General features: G+C 40.9%; 1 protein-coding gene across 2 annotated transcripts in view; it reads left to right on the forward strand.

The window, feature by feature from the left end:
- LOC122565207 (SH2 domain-containing adapter protein F-like) overlaps positions 1-14,089 on the forward strand; it is a 303,057-nt gene that overhangs the window by 242,260 nt on the left and 46,708 nt on the right. The gene's annotated exons all lie outside the window — the stretch shown is intronic.

The raw sequence follows: 14,089 nt of genomic DNA on the forward strand, positions 1-14,089 counted from the left end.
TTGCTTATAGCAGCAGTGTAATCAGCACGTCTCTGTTCCATTATAAATGGGTTACTAGCAAATTAAGAGAGGGCTGTTGGACATTGAACAGGGATAAAATAGCAAGCCGAATGGGTAATTACAGTAACTGTCAGCAGAAGGACCCTTTGTGAGTCTGTGGATTAAATTAGGTACCTGAACTCACTGAAATGCTTTGTACGCAGCAGTCGTTTTAAAGTTGTCTGCCTTATCTCACAGTTGCCAACATCTACATAATGTATCTCCTTTATGCTGCACTGCTTTAGTGCAGGCTCTCGTTTTGTTCCATTTCAGTGAGTCGTGTTCCTTAATTGTTGTCAATCAATTGCAGTTCTATCAGTTATCAAATGGGTTTGGCAGTGTTAAATGGGATACATTACAATGAAAGAAGAATTGTAAATAAGGAAGGTGAGCTGAGGGCACATATAGCTGCAAGAATGATACCATAGCCAGTGTTGAAACATGGCTATAAGAACTCCGGGAGCAGCAGCACAGCATTCCTGGTTATGGGGGCTTTCAGGTGAAATAGAAAGGGTATTTTATAAAAAAAAACACACAATATTTGTTAAAGAAACAAATAAAGCTTTCATTTGATTGAATTTATTATTGTCATGTACATAAGTACAGTGAAATAGAACATAGAACATAGAACAATACAGCACAGAACAGGCCCTTCGGCCCACGATGTTGTGCCGAACATTTGTCCGAACATTAACCGGAAAGAATAAGCAAATATTTTGAAATACAGACAGATCATAACATACAGACAACAGGCGATTGAACAGAGCAAAGAACACAAAGTTATGTCTACAAAGAAGGTGCTCAAAAAGCAAGATCAACATTAGATTTGAAATTTGAGAGGTCCATTCATTATAACATTGGGGAAGAAGCTGTTCTTGAACTGTTTGGTATGTGTGTCGGGTGAAGAGGTTGAAAGAGATTATAACCAGGGTGGGAGGGGTCTTTGATGGTGTTGGCTGCCTTCTCGAGGCAACGGGAAGTGTAGATAGAGTCAATGGATGGAAGGTTGGCTCGTGTAATGGTCTGAGCTGTGTTCACAACTCTGTAGTTTCTTATGCTCCCGGACAGAGCAATTGCAGTACCAAGCCATGATGCATCCAGATATAATGCTTTCTATAGTGCATCCGTAAAAGTTGGTGAGAGTCCTGAAAGGCATGCCAAATTTCCTTAGCCTCCTGAGGAAGAAGAGACATTATTGTGCCTTGAGAAGGGATGAATGCAAGGAGCATCATCAAATGAGGCCATATGGGTTGACCAGAAGAAGAAAAGTGGACAATCACACTGTGAGGAATGTACCATAGATCCCAAACGATCATTAGTAATAAAGTAATAAATGAGGAATAAACAAGTTGTCAATTACACCAAAATTAACTGAAAAGAATGAACCAGTGAGAGGATAAGTGCAGACGTGAAATTAGAAGGGAAATTAAGAATGCAGTGTGAAGGGATGAAAAATATTGACAACCACAATCAAGGAAAAGCTAAAGTTTTATAATTACATAAAGAGAAGAAAAGGAAGTAAGTACAGAACAGGACCCATTTCATATCCAAAAGGGAACCGGTATCAGATGTAGAAGATATGGATGGTGTTCTAAATTATTGTTTTGCATTTGTTTCACAAAGGTGGGAGACAATGCAGATTGTAGTTAAGAAAGAGAATTGTGAGGTGGTTGCATCTTTATGCAAGGGGAAATATTAAGGGGTTTGAGATCTCTGAAAGTAGATAAATTGCCATTAAATGTGAAAAGAAGCAAAAGGGAAAGGAATTAAGGCCCTGACCATCATCTCCAAACCTTCCATGGTCACAAACTCAATGCTGGAGAAGGGATGAATGCAAGGAGGATCATCAAATGAGGCCATATGGGTTGAACAGAAGAAGAAAAATGTACAATCACACTGTGAGGAATGCAATATAGATCCCAAATGATCTCTAATAATAAGGTGATAATTGAGGAATAAACATATTATCAATTATCCCAATATTAACCGGAAAGCATAAGCAAATGGGAGGATAAATGCAGAGGTGAAACTGAGAAAGCAATGTGAAGGGATGAAAAAGGACAGCCAGCAATTTATCACTGTTCATAAAGAGTGAAACCTTGGTGTTAGACAAAGTACTGGATGAACCTTTCAGGAATATCGGTAATTGTGATAACGAAATGGAGGTAGATGAGATCTACCCATCTGAATGAACTTAACCAAGATTAATTAAATGTAACTGTTTGCAAGGGATTGTAAGAATGGACATCATCTGGAATCCTGCAGACTTAGGCTGGATTCATTGTAAAATAGCTCATTAACTATTCTTAGAGAAAAGATATAATTTAAACTTTTGCAAGAAAAGTATGTATTACTTAAGGATATTCAGTCTGTATTTATATATAAGCAAATGTTGTGACTGTAACTTAATTGAACTTTTGTAAAGATAACAAGGAGGCTCAATGACAGAAGTATATTTGATATTGTCTATGTGGATTTAGCAAGGCTTTTAACAAGATTCCATATGGTACAGTGATCAGGGAATTAAAAGCCCTTGGCATCCAAGGGAAAATGGCTTGAATCTGAAATTAGCTCAGTGGCAGGATGCAATTGTTGGTGACTGGAAGGTAATTCTCAGTGCAGTTGTTGAAGGTGCAATATTAAGTACCTTGATTTTCATTGTTTATATCAATGTCTTAGACTTCAATATAGGAGACATGATAGAGAAGTTTGTGCATGATACAAAAGTTGGCCATGAGGTTGACAGAAAGAGAGCTGTAGATGCAGGAACATTACAATGGTGTGGTCAGATGCACAGAAAAGTGGAAAATGGATTTCAAATTCAGACAGCTGAAAAGGAAGAATAAGGTAAGAGAGTACATAATTGTAAAGGAATAGAAGGACCTTGGAGTTTATGTCCTCATATCATTCAAGTCAGCAGGACAGAGGGCTCTGGAAGCCTAGTCTTTGAGTATGTTTGTGGTAGAGATTGACAGATTTCTAATTACCAATAGCATACGGAGATGGTTGAAAGCTGTTCAATCACCTCTGATCTTAATGGATGGCAGGACAGGCTCAACAGACTGAACGGCTTACTCCTGTTCCTATGGTAAGAAGGTATACAGGATATTTTATTAGCTGAAGCATAGAATGTAAGAGCAACCAGAGGTTATATTGGAGCTGTATAATACACTATAGTTAGGCCACATCTAGAGTACTACCTATAACTGACTGCATTGCAAGAGGGAGGTGATCACATTAACAAAGGTACAGAGGAGGTTTTCTAAGATATTACCAGGACTGGAAAAATTTAGCTACAATGAATGATCGGATAGGTTAAGAACAAATTGATAAGGAGTATTTATTCCCTTAGCAAAAATGTTAGTAATCTGGTAACACTTTTCTGACATTCTTCCAGCTATGAAAAATAGTGGAAACTCAGCAAATAAATCCATTCCATCATTTGGCCAAATTGTTGATTGAGGCCAATCCTGAGGTGGCAGCTTCTGCCACTGGGATGCACAAGAGCTTCCAAGTGTTGCACAAGATAATAGTTCAGAAAGGGTTGATATGCATGTTAAATTGGCCTAAAGCATTATACTGATGTCACACACACTTAATGGTTGGAGATAAAGATTTCCACTCTCATTTCTAGAGGGAGCAGATGTATCTGCACTGGCTCCCTAACACTCTAGTAATTATGCCTCACCAAATGCAGCATTTATTGCTATGGTTCAGTAAACCTTCTTGTTATTTAAGAACAACACTTCTTCTGTAGATATTCTATAGTGATGTGTCCTCTACCAATAATTAGTCAGTAGGCCCAAGAAAAAAAAAGAAAAAGCATAATTTGTGGCAGCAAACTACCTCAACAGCCCTTACCTATTACCACAAATGTAAATTTGACAATTACTACATTGCCTCTAGAGTGGTCATCTGGGAAAAACACCACATTAGATGTCAGTATAGATTGTTTTCAAAACTGTCACTAAACCACACATCCACTGGTCATAATAATTGTGCTATCCAGCCCACATGAGATGTCACCATTTTCATCTGTTGTCAGATAGTGACTTCCAGGTGCGTATATTGCTGCACATATTTATGTGTGTTCATAATGGCAGAATTAATGTACTGACATATTGCACTTGTTTCAACTGAAATAACCAGTTGCATCATTCTTTGGTTCATTTCACAAGGCAAAACCTTGGCCAATCAGAGTCAACATACCTGGTTAAACTTTAAAGAAAGCTTGGCAGTTAACTGTCAGTCATAGTCTAACTAGGACACTCTCGATGGCAATGACTCAACTTGAGTTTACTTGCCAACTGATCAGAATGTTTCTGTCATACATTCTGAATGTTGCTTTCCCTTTATATCGATATGCCTTGCAAATTGTTCAGACAAGTGCAAGACAAAAAGTTTCAACAAAATGAGTTTTATCGATGAGAGGAGAGTGGAAAAATATTCTTCACCATAGGTGGGAATTGAGACCTCATGAGGTAGAGTCAGAAACTCTCGTTTCATATAAAAAGTACTTGGAAGCGCAGTTTGTTATGATCCTGGTTAATGTTGTCACAAAATAAATCTGATCCCAGGTTGAAATCTGACTTGATAGATCATATATAATGAGGTGTTCTTTCATGCAAACACAAGCATGCAATGCTACAGATTTAGTGTTAAAAGTAAACAGATGTTTATTATATAATAGAAATCAAAATAGAATAAACCAAACTATTTACATATAACACAACTTGAAAGATTGTGGGTGGCATGGTGGCACAGTGGTTAGCACTGCTGCCTCACAGCGCCTGAGACCCGGGTTCAATTCCCGCCTCAGGCGACTGACTGTGTGGAGTTTGCACATTTTCCCCGTGTCTGCATGGGTTTCCTCCGGGTGCTCCGGTTTCCTCCCACAGTCCAAAGATGTGCAGGTCAGGTGAATTGGCCACGCTAAATTGTCCGTAGAGTTAGGTAAGGGGTAAATTGTAGAGGTATGGGTGGGTTGCGCTTCGGCGGGTCGGTGTGGACTTGTTGGGCCGAAGGGCCTGTTTCCACACTGCAATGTAATCTAATCTAAAAAAAAATCTAATATCAGGAAAGTACAAATCTACCCATTTCACACCATTACTTTACAGTATTTGAAAATCAGGGCTGATTTCCTTCCATATCTTAGATTTCACAAATGTTTCTTTCAATTCCTAGATGTAAGAGTTTGGTAGCCTCTTCCTTGATTGGTTACACAACTGAGCTTAAACTTTCTCAGTTTCAAATAATCCTTTCAAGGTTCTACCCAAGTACTTTTGGTCTGAAGCTTTCAACTAAAACCTTATACTGAGATAACATATTTCCTAACTTTTCTGAACTAGCACTTATCTCTAGGAGAAACTGTTTCATACTTCTAACTCAACCAAGCTTTATGCAAATGTAAAGTAGAAGTTTTCCCAGCTATGGCTTTTACCCCTGAGCAAAAAAAATCCCGATCCTCCTAAATTGACACCAAGATGATATTCCAGCCACTCATAAAGTTTTGCCAGTGCAAACAAATTCTCATTATCACTTCAAGAAATTACTTCATGCTGGTTTTGTAGAAAAACATGATGCCAGGAAACCTTACACGTCAATCAATAACCCCCCCCCCCCCACCATGCTCACACACCACAACCCACATACCACTAGTTCAAAGTCTAAAATAAATAATATTGACATATATATAAATTGCACACATCATCAACATGTTGAAAAATGTACAGGTTAGGTGGATGAGCCATGTGAAATTGCTTATGGTGTCCAGGGATGTGCAAACTAGATGGATTAGCCATGGGAAATGCAGGGTTACCGAGATAGAGAAGGGGGATGGGTCTGGGTGGGTCAGTTTGGACTTGATGGGCCAAATGACCTGCTTCCACCCTGATTCTATGATCATGGATTCTGTGATCAACATCATCACAACTTGAAGTGCTGTAACCTACAGGGCTACAAACCAAGAGCTAGAAAGTGGGATTAAATCAATTTGGTCTTTTTTGGCTAGTGGATATACAATGGCCTGAATGGCCAACCTCTTTATGATAGATCTCTAAAATTCTATGATCAGACTATGAATGCTGTGGGATGGAGCCAGGGAGGATGTATCAATGCCAGTTGTGAAATGGGTTTGAAGTGGTTATCATGGACAATTTGACAACCATCATTGTCAACACTGATTGGCATATTACTGGAGATTTGATAACATCAGTGTTCACCACTTGATAAAGGTTGGTCATATTATAAACTTATAGTTTAATAGCTCTGTTTGTAGTTTCATGCCAACAGCTTTGGGGTGAGAGGTTCTCAGAATTTGGACGCTGCAATGTTCCGGCACTTCACATTGTGAAAAGCACAGCTGTGAATCATAAATACAAAGCACAAGTTTTACTCTATTCTCAGACTTTCTGTCAGCACAGTCTGAAAAAGACATGGTCCATCCCAGGACATTGCCAGGCAACCCAGAAGGGTAATCAAAGCTAAGGGAAACTGAAATCTTTGTTATCACATCGGTAAGCTCTATCAACACCATCAGGCTGTCTGACTAACTCTGATTAATAGTTTTAAAGTATAAATGCAAGTAATGTACCAGCTAAATATATGGTATCTACCTTTAACAACAATATGTTTTTATCCCAGGTTTGAAGCCTGTGTAGAGGTGAATGTTATTTAGATTAGATTCCCTACAGTGTTGAAACAGGCCCTTCGGTCCAACAAGTCCACACTGACCCTACCTAAGAGTTACCCACCCAGACCCATTTCCCTCAGACTAATGCACCTAACATTACGGGCAATTTCGCACAGCCGATTCACCTAACATGCACATCTTTGGACTGTAGGAGGAAACCGGAGCACCCGGAGAAAACCCACACAGACACAGGGACAATGTGCAAACTCCACACAGACAGTTAGCCTGGTGCTGTGAGGCAGCAGTGCTAACCACTGAGCCACCGTGCCGCCGGTCTCGTGGTTCTACAAAGTTTGAAGAACTCAAGCGTTTAGACTCAGATCCTGGAGGTCCTCAATTGTAACTCGCAGGTCACAGCATTTGATGAAGATGGGCTCTTGCTCGAAACATTGATCCTCCTGCTCCTCGGATGCTGCCTGACCTGCTGTGCTTTTCCACTCTCGACTCACAGCATTTGATGTAAACTTTTAACAATGTAACATCCTGTCCTGTCTTTCCAAAAGTTATTAGTACAACTGTTCCAACTATTAGCCTTTTAAATGTATTTTCTGCTTTGAATAAGATTAAGATTAATTTTTACAATTAAATTGAACATAGAAGCCCTACAGTGTAAAGCAGGCCATTTGACCCATCAAATCCACACTGACCCTCCAAAGAGCATCCCACACAGACCCACGCTTCTGCCCTACCCCTGCATTTCCCATGGTTAACATATCTAACTTGCATATCTTTGTACTGTGGGAGGAGTCCCACACAGCAAGAGGGAGAACGTGCAAACTCCACACAGTCACCCGAGGGTGGAATTGAACCTGGATCCCTGATGCTGTGAGGCAGTAGTGCTAACCACAGAGTCACCATGCCCCCTTTCATCGTGAATCATTTTCTAGGTTATTTTCTGTTCACAATAAGTATGACTTGCTGTATTAAAACAGGATGTGACGCTTCTATCTCCTCAGTTTAGTTGTCTTCTCTCTCAGTAATGAGTTGGCACACTTTGCTGGAGACGCTGTGTGTCTTTTTGCTCCAGATTATGCTGGATGTGGCTGATGTTGTGTCAATGGCTGGAGACATTATTGATGTCGCTCCACTTGCCGTCATTGCTGCTTATGTTGTCCCACTGATGCTACAATGTTCTGTCTTGTGGCTTGCAGAGGTTTGAAATAATCAAACCTTTAGATTCAAATGCTGGAACTTCATCAAGTGTATATCCCAGATCGCACCATGTGCTGTGGACTGATAACAGTGTAACTGTAAGTGGCTTATTGGTGTCTTCAACGCAGTGCAAGGTAAGTCAAGCTCACCTCCTCTGCCTGTTATTGATCTGTTAGCATGTATTGATTCTTTTTACAATCCATTTTCAAGCTTCATGCTTCACCAATGCCAGTTTAATACTCAACTGCATGGGTCACAGTCTGAACAGGGAGCTAATAAAAGGACAAAGCTGCTTCTTTCATTCATCCATTTCCTTAGTTACATTTTGTTGTGAATTTATATTTCATCTGACAGTGAAAGTCTTTTCTTAGATTCTCTGCAGTGTGGAAACAGGTCCTTCGGTCCAACAAGTCCACACTGACCCTCTGGAGATTATCTCACGCAAACCCATTTCCCATTATTCTACATTTACCCCTGACTAATACACCTTGGGCAATTTAGCGTGGCCAATTCACCTTAACCTGCACATCTCTGGAGTGTGGGAGGAAACCGGAGCAAATCCATGCAGACATGGGGTGAAAGTGGAAACTCCACACAGACAGTCCGGAGGTTGGAATCAAACTCAGGTCCCTGGTGCTGTAAGGCAGAAGTGCTAACCACTGAGCCACCGTGCTCAGGTTTTTAAAGGTTGCGGAACTGAGACACATGCTACCTTTTGGACTTGACGGTCCTGGATGGAATCTTATTCAGAAATCCAGGCTTGATATTCCAACCATCCAAATTTCAAAAGGTCACAACATTGAGCACAGTACACCTAAATGCCTTCAGATGGACCAGCATTTCTGTTCTGAGACAGTGACTGTGTTCCATTAGGCAGAGGTAGATAGGATAGCCCAGAAGACTCTGACTTCTCCTACTGGCTCAGCCAGAAAATGCAGATGGTCAACGAACCCCTTGCAGTGCCATGACACCACTCACACCCACCTTCCTCCACTCCACTTCCTCCTCCACTTCCCCACACACCCTATACCCAATCCCACTCTTCACAAAGATTGTTAACACCCAGAACAGTTGTCTCCAAAATCTGAAGATTGAGAACTCTGCTGTTAGTAACCAGAGAAAGGTAATAGTTGGGGGCATGAAGGAAAGTGGAGTTTCTTTGATTGTTTGGTGTCATAGAGCTGTACAGCACTGAAACAGATCCTTCAGTCCAATTCATTGACACTGACCAGGTATCCTAAATTAACCTAGTCGCAGTTGCCAGCATTTGGCCCATATCCCTCTTATTCATATACCCAAATACCCATCCAGACGCCTTTTAAATGTTGTAATTATACCAGCCTCCACCACTTCCTCTGCAGCTCATTCCATACATGCACCACCCTCTGAGTGAAAACTTTGTCCCTCAGGTCACTTCTATTTCTTTCTCCTCTCACCTTAAACCAGTGTCATCTAGTTTTGGACTCTCCTACCCTGACTTGGCTGTTCATCACATCAAAGCCCCTCATGATTTTATAAATCTCTTTACGTCAACCCTAAGTCTCCAACACTCCAGGGATAAAAACCCCAGCCTATTCAACCTCTCCCTCTAGCTCAAACCCTCCAACCCTAGCAACATCCATGGAAATCTTTTCTGCACTGTTTCAAGTTTTGCAACATCTTTTCAGAGCAGGGATACCAGAATTGAATGTAGTATTGCAAAGTAACCAATGTACAGCTATGACATGACATTCCAACTCCTATACTCAATGCACTGATCAATAAAGGCAAGAGTACCAAACACCTTCACTACCCTGTCTACCTGTGACTCCAACTTCAAGGAACTATGCACCTGCACCCCAAGATCTCTTTGTTAGGCAATACTCCCCAGGGCTCTACCATTAAATGTGTAACTCCTGTCTTGACTTGCCCTACCAAAATGTAACCCCTTAAATTTATCTAAATTAATCTCCATCTGCCACGGTTCAGCCCATTGGCCTATCTGATCAAGGTCCCATTGTACTATGAGATAATCTTCTTCACTGTCCACGACACTACCAATTTTGGAAACTTACTAACCATTCCTCCTATATCACATCCAATCACTTATACAGCTGACAAAAAGTAGTGGACCCAATACTAAACCTTGCAGCACACCTCTGGTCACAGGCCTCCCGTCCGAAAAACAACCCTCCACCACCACCACCCTCTGTCTCCTACATTCAAACCAATTTTGTATTCAAGTGGCTAGCTCCCCCTGGATTTTATGTCATCCAAACTTGCTACCAGTCTACCATTCGGAAGTTTGTCAAACACCTTGCTGAAGGCAATGTTCGTCATTCTGCCTTCATCAATCTTTGCCACTTCTTCAAAAAACTCAGTCAAGATAGTGAGGAATGATTCCCATGCACACAGCCATGTTGAGTATCCCTGATGAGCCCTTACCTTACAGAAGAAAGGCTGTGTTGACTATTCTGGGGATATTTCTAAACCAGGTTGATATAACTTAATTGCCATAGGCAGAAACAATCTTCACTCCACACTATTTAACTGCCAACCCTACAGCTCTGTTTGAATTCATGCTGAGTAGGAATGCTAAGACAGAAGTATTCTTTTTTTTAAAATTCCAGCTTGCTTTCTTGTTGCTGCACTGTATTGATTCAAATAAGAATAAAAATGGTTTTCAGTTATGCCTGTAGGAACTCAATTCTATTGCTTGGAACTGAATGGCTGCTTCTGTGTTATCTCTATTTTTCTTTGTCTGGTTATGTGAAGATAGATGGGTAGATGGAGCAAAAATCCATATTACATTGCTGGTTGTAATGCTGCTCCCCACTACAGTCAAGACAGATCTATTAAAAACAAAGTGGTATAGACAACCCTTTCATCACTTGCCCATCTATTTATTAACAGAAACATCATGGCCTTTTCTTGAAAGAATTAGGCGGAGAGAAGCTGGATGGGCAGTGTGTTGTGCGTTGACCTTTTCTCTTTGGGACTGGAGTTGAAATTCATTCAAACCAGATGGGATGCAAGACATATATGTGTATTGAAAAATGATTTTAGACATCTCTGGACACTTACAGATCAATCACATGGAACGAATTACTTCTAAGATGCAATCACTTCATTCATGTAAGCAAAACTAGCCTGCCATTTCACACCTGCATGTTCCTACAAAGGACAATTATCATGAATCGTTTGTTGAGGTGCTTTTGATTGGGGAGCAATGCTGGCCAAGATACTAAAAGGTTTCCCCATCTTCAGTACAGTAGAATATATTATCTCACCTGATCAGCTAAGACCAGACTTTGCCTAACATTTCATTTGAAAGATTCAATACCTGACCATACAGCATTGTGTGGAAGTGTCCAATTGGAAGTGCCAGAGCGGGAGTTGAATTTCATTGCCTTCTGAATCTAAACAAGATAAATGCAAACTGATCCTGGATGGTATTGTTGATTGTAATCTAATGTTTTATAAAAAAGAGTTATCCAAAGCTACAGTACCCTGGATGACTAAGGAATTGATGAGAGGATAAGGAAGGAAAAGGAGGCATATGATGCATACTAGAATAATAAAAGCAATAGAAATCAGGAAGAGAATCTCAAATGCAGATTCTATAAGCTTGGGAGAAGAGTGAATTGTGAGGATGTTGCTGAGCAACTTCAGGGAGACATTGTCAAGTTGACCAAATGGGCAGATACCCGACAGAGAGATGGAAGGCAATACAGTTTGTTCATGAAATTTGGAGAGGCAACACAGGCTCAATGATACAGTTTTCAGGAGAGTATAGGAGCAGAGAGACCTCAGGGTTCAAATGTATAATCCTCTAAAGATGGCCAGGCAACCTGAAACAGTTATTAAGAATGTTTATAAGATCCTTGGGTTTATAAATAGAGGCATATTGTCCAATATACATGCAAGGAAGAAATGTTACACTTCTACACATCATTTGGAGCATTGTTTTCAGCTCTGGCACCTTATTTAGGGAAGGATATTAAAGTCCAAAACAGAATGCAAAGGAGATCTACCAGAATAATATCAGGAAATAGAGCTGAAAATGCTGGAAAAGCGCAGCAGGTCAGGCAGCATCCAGGGAACAGGAGAATCGACGTTTCGGGCATAAGCCCTTCTTCAGGAAGCCCTTCCTGAAGAACGGCTCATGCCCGAAACGTCGATTCTCCTGTTCCCTGGATGCTGCCTGACCTGCTGCGCTTTTCCAGCAACACATTTTCAGCTCTGATCTCCAGCATCTGCAGACCTCACTTTCTCCATAATATCAGGAAATAGGAATTTTAGATACAAAGAAAGTATAGAGAAATTGGGCATATTCTCCTTGGAGGAGAGAAATATAAGAGGTAACCTTATTGAGATGTTCAAAATTATGAACAGTTTGGACAAGGTAAAGAAGGATATTCTGTTTCCACTAATTGCTATGTCAGTAACTCAAGGTCACAATTTCAAGATTCCCAGCAAGAGAACAAGGAATGAGATATGTAGAAACATCTTTCATGTTATTAGAAGTTGGAATATGCTGCCTGGGAGAGTGGTGGAGAGAGATTCTATAGGAGGTTTCAAAAGAGAGCTGGATATATATTTGGAAGTGATTAATTTAATGGGTTACAGAGATAAGGGTACAGAATTGGGAGTAGCTGGGTAGCTTTATCAGGAGCTGGTACAGACACAATGGGCCAAGTGGCCTCCTTCTGTACTGTAATATTCTATGACAGCAACAACAAAGATGTATTGCCAACACCAAAGATAGCTGCCAGCCACCTATGTATGCACAGGTGCTGTCAATGACATCTCCCACTTCCCAGCAGCCATCCTATTGGCCACTGCCCCCAGTGTGTTTGCACCCTTCATTGCATGGCTTGCCACTCCCCTCGGGAGTGGGGATATGGGTGAGGCACTGAAGGCCCTTTCTGAGTGTGCCTGTGGGTCAAAGGTTTTTAATTCATTTCAAGGGCAGCTCGGGCACGTATGCTTTAGCACCACGGTGCTGCAAGTTTGATAAAAACATATGCTAAGAGGTCAATATGCCATACAGTATGAAAGTTGATCTCAGTGCTTATGTCTGCAAAGTGTCACTGTGAATAGACGTAGCCCAGAAACAATGGATCACCATCTTATACCTCTTACAGTAATACCCTCAGACTTGGAGAACAGTGTTGCAAATGCATGGAAATTGGGGTCTGTGCACACACTGTGTGATGAAGAGAGCTGGAATTCAGGAGCTGGGACACAGTGTTTCCACTGAGCTGTAACTGGACACCTGATTTATAAGGGTCCTGGGTTAACAAGGGGAGATGGAGAGCATTGAAATTGGTAGCGCCAGTCTATGTGCCAGTTTCCTAGCCTCAACTTGGCACACTGCACAATCCCTGGCTCCTATGCTCCCAACAGTGAAGCACGATAGAAAAAGCCCATTTACTTTTCAGTTGAACAAATTTGAAGAGAAGGCCCCGCAGTTTTGAAGCACACTCTCCTTACTTACAGTCCTCTGATTGGCTGACAATTCCGTTAAAAGCATGACCCCTCTGCATCCACAATCCTTAGTTAAAGGCAGGTCAGAGAAAAATATAACGAGTGACAGACCCACGTGGCACAGACTCCTGAGTTTTGATTTTTTTGTCATGTGTATTTTACAGTAAGAATACAATAAAATACAATGAAAAGCTTTCATATGTTGCCATGATACAATGCCGACTTGAATAATCTAAGAATAAGGGAACAAAAGAAAGGTCTAGCCTGAAAAGAGTCCATCACTCCTGACTGCGGTTGATACCATCAGAAGCCCACAGCTTGGATTCTGTCTACAGTTCACAATTTTGCAGGTTTTGGAAAGTTGAAAGCGAAATTATTTTTAAAATAACAAACATACAGCAGGTCGGGGAATATGGTTTTCAATGTTTCAGGCCATGTGGTCACCCGTCCAGCCAAATGCGATCTTTAAACGGCCATCTGAACCAGCAGGATGGACCTTCAATTTAACTTGTTAGCGGAAAGATGACACCTCTAACGATATTAGCATTTCCATAGTGTTCCACTAGAGTATCAATAAGATGATGCATTGGAGTATGATTTAAACACATAAACTCTCCAGGGGCTTTTGTGGCACAGTAGTAGTGTTATGGACCAAACCAAATCCCCTCAAAATATATCCAGAAGATAGTCTAAACCCTAACCTTTTCTTATTTTAAAGTTAACTGTTGTAGATGGGTC

This window comes from Chiloscyllium plagiosum, chromosome 31 (genome assembly GCF_004010195.1).
Source record: "Chiloscyllium plagiosum isolate BGI_BamShark_2017 chromosome 31, ASM401019v2, whole genome shotgun sequence".
In the NCBI taxonomy this organism is placed as follows: Eukaryota; Metazoa; Chordata; class Chondrichthyes; order Orectolobiformes; family Hemiscylliidae; genus Chiloscyllium; species Chiloscyllium plagiosum.